Source organism: Elephantulus edwardii, unplaced genomic scaffold (assembly GCF_000299155.1).
Source record: "Elephantulus edwardii isolate Elephantulus edwardi_28Jun2011 unplaced genomic scaffold, EleEdw1.0 scaffold00069, whole genome shotgun sequence".
NCBI lineage: Eukaryota > Metazoa > Chordata > Mammalia > Macroscelidea > Macroscelididae > Elephantulus > Elephantulus edwardii.
In genome coordinates, this window is record NW_006399819.1 from 11,900,557 (window position 1) to 11,906,790 (window position 6,234).

Here is a 6,234-nt window from a genome sequence, read left to right on the forward strand (position 1 = left end):
AGCAAAATTTAACAGAACAGCAAACAACGAATGCAGATATATGCACACCCATGTTTATCGAGGCTTTGTTCACAGTAGCAAAATGTTGGAAACAACCTAAATGCCCATCAACAAATGAGTGGCTAGAGAAGCTCTGTTATATTCACACAGTGGAGTACTATGCTGCATTGAAAAACAATACACAAAAACAAAATACAAAATGGGTGACCCTGGAAGACATTATGCAGAGTGAAATATCTCAGTCACAAAAGGACAAATACTGCATAGTGCCACTGTTGTAAAACAGGACTGACATCGAGGTTGGGGGGAGACTGAGAAAGATTGGATAAATAATGTATACTGCACTGAAACAGATGAGGGAGAAAACTGTTTAAAAGGGATATATGATTAGGTATTGTCATGACAGAAGTCTAAACCAAGGCTGCATAGTGGAGTGGACTTGGGGGGAGGGATTGTGTAACAATGAAAGAATTTTTCTTTTACTTTTCAAAGAGAAGAGTGACTTGGGGGGAGGGGTGGTCAGGGAGAAAAGTGTAAAAATGAATGAATGGAAATCCAAAGTCTCTGTAAACTTTCATTAAAATCAATAATAATAATAATAATTGAAAAAAAGAAGGAGGTTCAATCTCTTCCTGTACCAGTTGGATCTGACTTGATGGTACACACAAAAAAAATCCCAAACAAAGAAACACTTTTCCAACCCAAAGTCAAGAAATTCAAAACCATGAGCTACACCATGGCAGAAAGAAGGTCAATTTCTTCCATACAATTTACACCCTCTGAAAATCCACTGGAGGGGCAACTATGATTCAGTTACAAATCAATGGAAATAAATAATAACAATTTCTAGGGATCTTCTCCTGTTTTCCTGTGGCGGGGGGAAGGAGGGTGCTCAGCGAGTTCCCTTCTTTGAGACTGAGAAAAAGGAACACAAGAGACTTTTTTCATAATGTTTGACAGACTTGACACTTTACAACTTGGTCATTGGCTACTGAGCTCAATATTGCTGCTCTGCACTGAAGATTTGGAACGAAAAGAAAAAAGAATTGGCAAGAGAGGTGAGTCGGCCAGGTGACTTCCCAGAAAAATTCCCTGCTCCCAAGAGATGTAACTTGTTGGTGCCACCTGTGCCCCAGAGTGTTCCTGGAGTGGAGTAAGAGGCTTGCAGAGCACAACTGCAGCATTTTGTTATTCATTATCAAGTAGGAAGTGACTCACAGCTGACGCTCTAGTGGTTTTCCAGAGGTAGGAGATTGCGCAGGAAGAGATTCCCCATCTTGCTTGCATGAGTCAGTTGGTAGATTAGAACTCTTTGCTTCTGTGTTGGCAGTGCAACACCTTGCCATGAAACAGCCAGAGCTCCCTAGCTCCAGCATGCTAGTGGCTGTTAGGTGCCACTGTAGACTATGGCTCCTCAATACCCTAAATACAATAGATCTGAACCTTGCTTCACCATCTCCTTTCTTCAAGCATGATGTCTTTTCCCACAGACTGGCCCCTTCTAACAAGGTGCCCCAAATATATGAGACCAAACTTCACCATTCTTGCCTTCAAGGAGCATTTTGGTTGCACTTTCTCCAATACATATTTGTTTGTTCTTTTGACAGTCCATGGGATGTTCAAGGTTTATGCAGTGTAGAATCTTCTCCTACTGAATCCGTTTTAACAAGGAATTGAGCAGCTTTGGTTTTCAGCTGCTTCTTGTAGGTGTTTGGCCTTAAGAACGCTACCAAATCTCTCTGCCTTGATTTTTTCATCTTTAAAAAAGGAGAGAACTGTTTAAAAGGAATATATGATCAGACATTTTTTTGTATGACAACAGTTCAGAATAGAGGTGCATAAAAACAAAGTGATAGGGGGGTGGGAGGGGAAGGGAGGAAATTATGCAACAATGAATTTTTTTTAAGTGAACTGGAGAGGTGGGGAGGGAGGAAAATGTGCAACCATAAATGAATGAAATACCAACTTTTCTGTAAACTTTCATTAAAATCACACTTAGAAAAAGAAATTAAAAGGTAAAATAAGAGAAACCCTATGTGGGATTACTGCAAGAAACAATGCATGCAAAATCCAACTACTGGCATACAAAAAGATGCTAAACATTGACCATTACTATTAGTATTTTCCTGTTATCTACAAATAACAGTACTGTATGCTGTGACTTACTTGTTTTCTTCTCTAACAAGAAAGTCAAATCACCAGCCTCTGTGTACAACTTATTTTATTTACTTATGATTATTAGGTGACATTGAGTTGACTGCAACCCATGGTGACCCAAAGAACAGATCTGAACCCTTTCCTATTCTATGTTATGCTCACACTTCCTGACACACTAGAGCCCATTGCAGCCGTTACTGTGGCACGCCACCTGGTGGAGGACCTTCATTTCCTTCACTGACCCTTCACCTTTCCAAGCATCATGTTCTTCTCCAAGGAATAGTCCCTCTTAACAACACAACAACAACAACATGCCTGAAGAATGTGAGCTGAAGCTTTATCATCTTTGCCTCCAAGAAACACTCTGGCTGTACTTTTTCCAAAACGTATTCGTTTGTTCTTTCAACATTCCGTAGGGTGTACAGTATTCTTCTCAAAGCCACAACTCAAAGGCTTCAATTCTTCTTCTATCATATTTATTCATTGTCAAGCTTTCAGATGCATATACAAGTAATCAAAAAGACTATCACCTGAATCAGACAGACCTTAGTCCTCAGACTGACATTGCTTCTCCATAAATTGGAGAAATATCTGACTGCAGACTTTCCCAGTGCAATATATCTCTGGATATCCTGAATGCTGGCAGCAAGGGTGCTGATTATAGATCCAATTAAGATGAAGTTGTTGACAGTTTCAATCTTTTCTTTAGCTATCATTATGTTGCCTACAGGTCCAGTGATAAGAATCTTTGTTATCTTGACTTTGAGATGCAATCCATATTGAAGTCTATATTCTTTGATCTGCAACAAATGCTTCAAATTTCTCCTCACTTTTGACAAGCATGGTTTTGCCATCTGCATAACACAGGTTATTGATGAGTCTTCTCTGATCTTAATGCCACATTCTGCTTTGTGTTGTTGTTGTTGTTAAGTGCCGTCGAGTTGTAGACAACTCATAGTGACCCTATGAACGAAAGACCTGAACACTTGTATAACTTTCATTGTTTCTCCAAGTTCATAGGGTTTCCGGAGGCAAGCTATTTTGGAAGTGGATGCCACTCCTGCTTCCAAGCTTGTTTTAATTGGGAAGCTCCACCAACCACTGTCCACCATGGGTAACTGTTATTGCAGTATACAGATTGAATAGGCGTGGAGATAGAATATAACCCTTCTTAACTTTAAGCTATGTAGTGTCCTTGCTCCATTCACACAACAGCTCCTTGGTGTAGATCTAGATTTTACATGAGCATGACGAATTTTATTTGAGTCTCATAGCTATAGCCAATTCTACTACTATACTCCATAGAAGGACAATCTCCTTCCATGAAGTTTCTAGGCTTTGAAAACTTGCTGGAAAGTCATCTATGAATCAGTTCTGACTCAATAACACATCACAAAAACAACAACATAGTTAGATGGCCTATGCCTAAAAAAAAAATCACACTTAAGTCAAGCGGCAGCAGAGGAGTTATCTTCTTGAGGACACTTTGTGAAGACAATCCCCATGGGCATCACTGAAGCTGTGGTCCACACCCTTCCTTGTTGAGCAAGTCTAGTCTCAAGAAATATTTTCTGGTCATGCTTCATTGCTTCAAGGAACCTCCATGCCTCTAACACTTGTCTACAGAAGACTGTCACTGTCGCTGAGGTGTCCTCTGTTCTTGAAGATCACATTCAGGGTTGTTTGGGGTTTTTTTGTAGTTTAAAGATGAAATTTATTAGAAGATTAAGAAATGCATTATACACAGACTATAAATACCACACAGCTGACCTTAGTCACAGTCAAGTGTCAGTGCCAATCTATTTGTGGCTACCCTTGTTCTTTTGTTCCAAGAAAAGTTTATACCATACGACTTGGACTTCAGTTTTGGAAACTTTCTTCAATGTCATAGGCCTATCCATTTTTTTTCTGCAAAGGCAACCACATCTTTAGTACTGAAGGTTAGAACCATGTTAGACAAAGGATCTGCCATTGATGCCCAACCCATTAAAGGATTTTCCCCATTGCTCCCTGGTATCAAACTCCAGGCTCCATTTCTTTGTATTGTTTACTCCAGACTGCATGTTATTGTGAACAGGAACAAATATTCTGACGTTTCTAGTTTTGGTGTGCTCTTCTGGAACTGCTGTTAGAGTCTGATACCTTGCTTGGAACCTTGGAAATGGAAATAGTTGCTATTGTGTTTGCCCTTCTCCTCCACAGAGCTTGCTTCAGCACCACTGACATTGAGGCTACTGCCGTCTTGCTGCAGGGAAATGCCTGGTGGTAATACTTCTGTTGACCTTAAAGAAACTGGGCATGTCTTCAGTATTGTAATGGTATATTGCCAGGGTCCATCGGTTGAGGAATTTTGAAGCAGAAGAAATGGTAGAGTTTTCTTCAGGCATAAAGGTATGTCTCTGAATTTTGAACCTGACAATGGTGGTGTCGTGTTTGGAAATGATAAATTAATTAAGGAAAGAGATACTGTGAAGAGGATGGATGCCATCGTGGATATCCCAGTTGATGAGGAACTGCTGGGTCTTGTAGTGGATGCCATTGGTAATGTCATTGATGGAAAGGGTTCAATTGATACTATGACTCATTGAGTTCTAACGCGAGTTGGGTTGAAAGATCCTAGAATCATTCCTCAAATCTCTGTGTGTGAACTAATGCAAACTAGCATTAAGACTGTGAACATAGTTTGATGCCACTTGGTTGTGGTCAGCTTGAGCTGATTTTTGGTGACAGACAGACTGGTAAAAACCTCAACTGCTATTGACACAATCATCAATTAAAGATGTTTCAATGATGCAACTGATGAAAAGACGAAGCTGTACTGTATCTATGTTGCTCTTGTTCAGAAGATGTCTGATGAGGAGACTTGCAGATGTTTTCAAGGTACACCATTTGTGATTTCAGCCACTGCTTCTGATGCCACCCCACTGCAGTTCCTCGCTCCTCATTCTGATTGTTCTGTGAGAGAATATTTTACAGACAATGGTAAGCATCTGCTCATCATCTATGATAACGTATCCAAACAGGCTATGGCTTACAATCAGATGTTTCTGTTGCTTCACAAACCTCCTGGTCAGGAGGCCTCTCCTGGCGATATGTTCTACCTGTACTCCCATCTGCTGAAGAGAGCAGCTAATATGAACAATTCTTTTTGTGGTGGCTTCTTGACCACTTTACCAGCCATTGAAACATGAGCTGGTGATGTGTCTGCTTATATTCCACCAGTGTCATCTCTATTACTAATGGACTGATATTCTTGCAAACAGAATTGTTCTACAAAGGTATCTACCCTGCCATTAATGTTTGCTTGTCTGTGTCCCCTGTTGGGTCTGCTGCACAAACCAGGGCCATTAAATGGGTGGGGCCATGACTGGGATTGGCCCAATATCATGAAGGTGCAGCTTTTGCCAGATTCAGTTCTCACCTCAATGCTGTCACTCAGTAGTTCTTGAGTTGTGATATGTGCCTGAATGAGTTACTGAAGCAAGGACAGTTTTCTCCTATGGCTACTGAAGAACAATTGGCTGTCATCTATGCTAGTGTCAGGGGTATCTTGATAAACTCGATCCCAGCAAGAGCACAGAATTCAAGAATGCTTTCTTGTTTCGTGTCACCCATCAGGCAGCACCACACCCTATTGGGAAACATCAGGGCTGATGGGAAGATCTCAGAACAGTACATGTGAATCTGAAAGAGATTATAGCAAACTTCTTGGCTGGATTTGAAGCTTAAACTCTCATGGATTCATATCAAATACCAGTTTATTTTTGTCATTCTTAGGATTATTCATATTCCTGATGTACAGAAATCACTTTAAAAAGTTCCATGTTGAGGGAAAATCACATTCAGGTTATTGGCATTCTTTGTAGAATATTCTAAGTTGAAGTGTATTTTCAGAATAAATAATTGTTGTTAAGTGCAGCAGAGTTGAGTACAACTCATAGTGACCCTATGAGCAACAGATCTAAAACCTGTGCCAACCTCCTCATCTCTGAGGCCCTTGATCCCATTGCTGCAGGCACTGCTAATCCATCTCTCTGAAGGTCTTCCTCTCTTTCACTGACTCTCTACCTTTCCAAG

The 6,234-nt window shown here is 40.5% G+C and overlaps 1 pseudogene; it reads left to right on the plus strand.

Annotated features, from left to right (window-relative positions):
* Nucleotides 1-949: 949 nt before the first annotated feature.
* Nucleotides 950-5,886, plus strand: LOC102877001 (annotated as a pseudogene).
* Nucleotides 5,887-6,234: the final 348 nt, after the last annotated feature.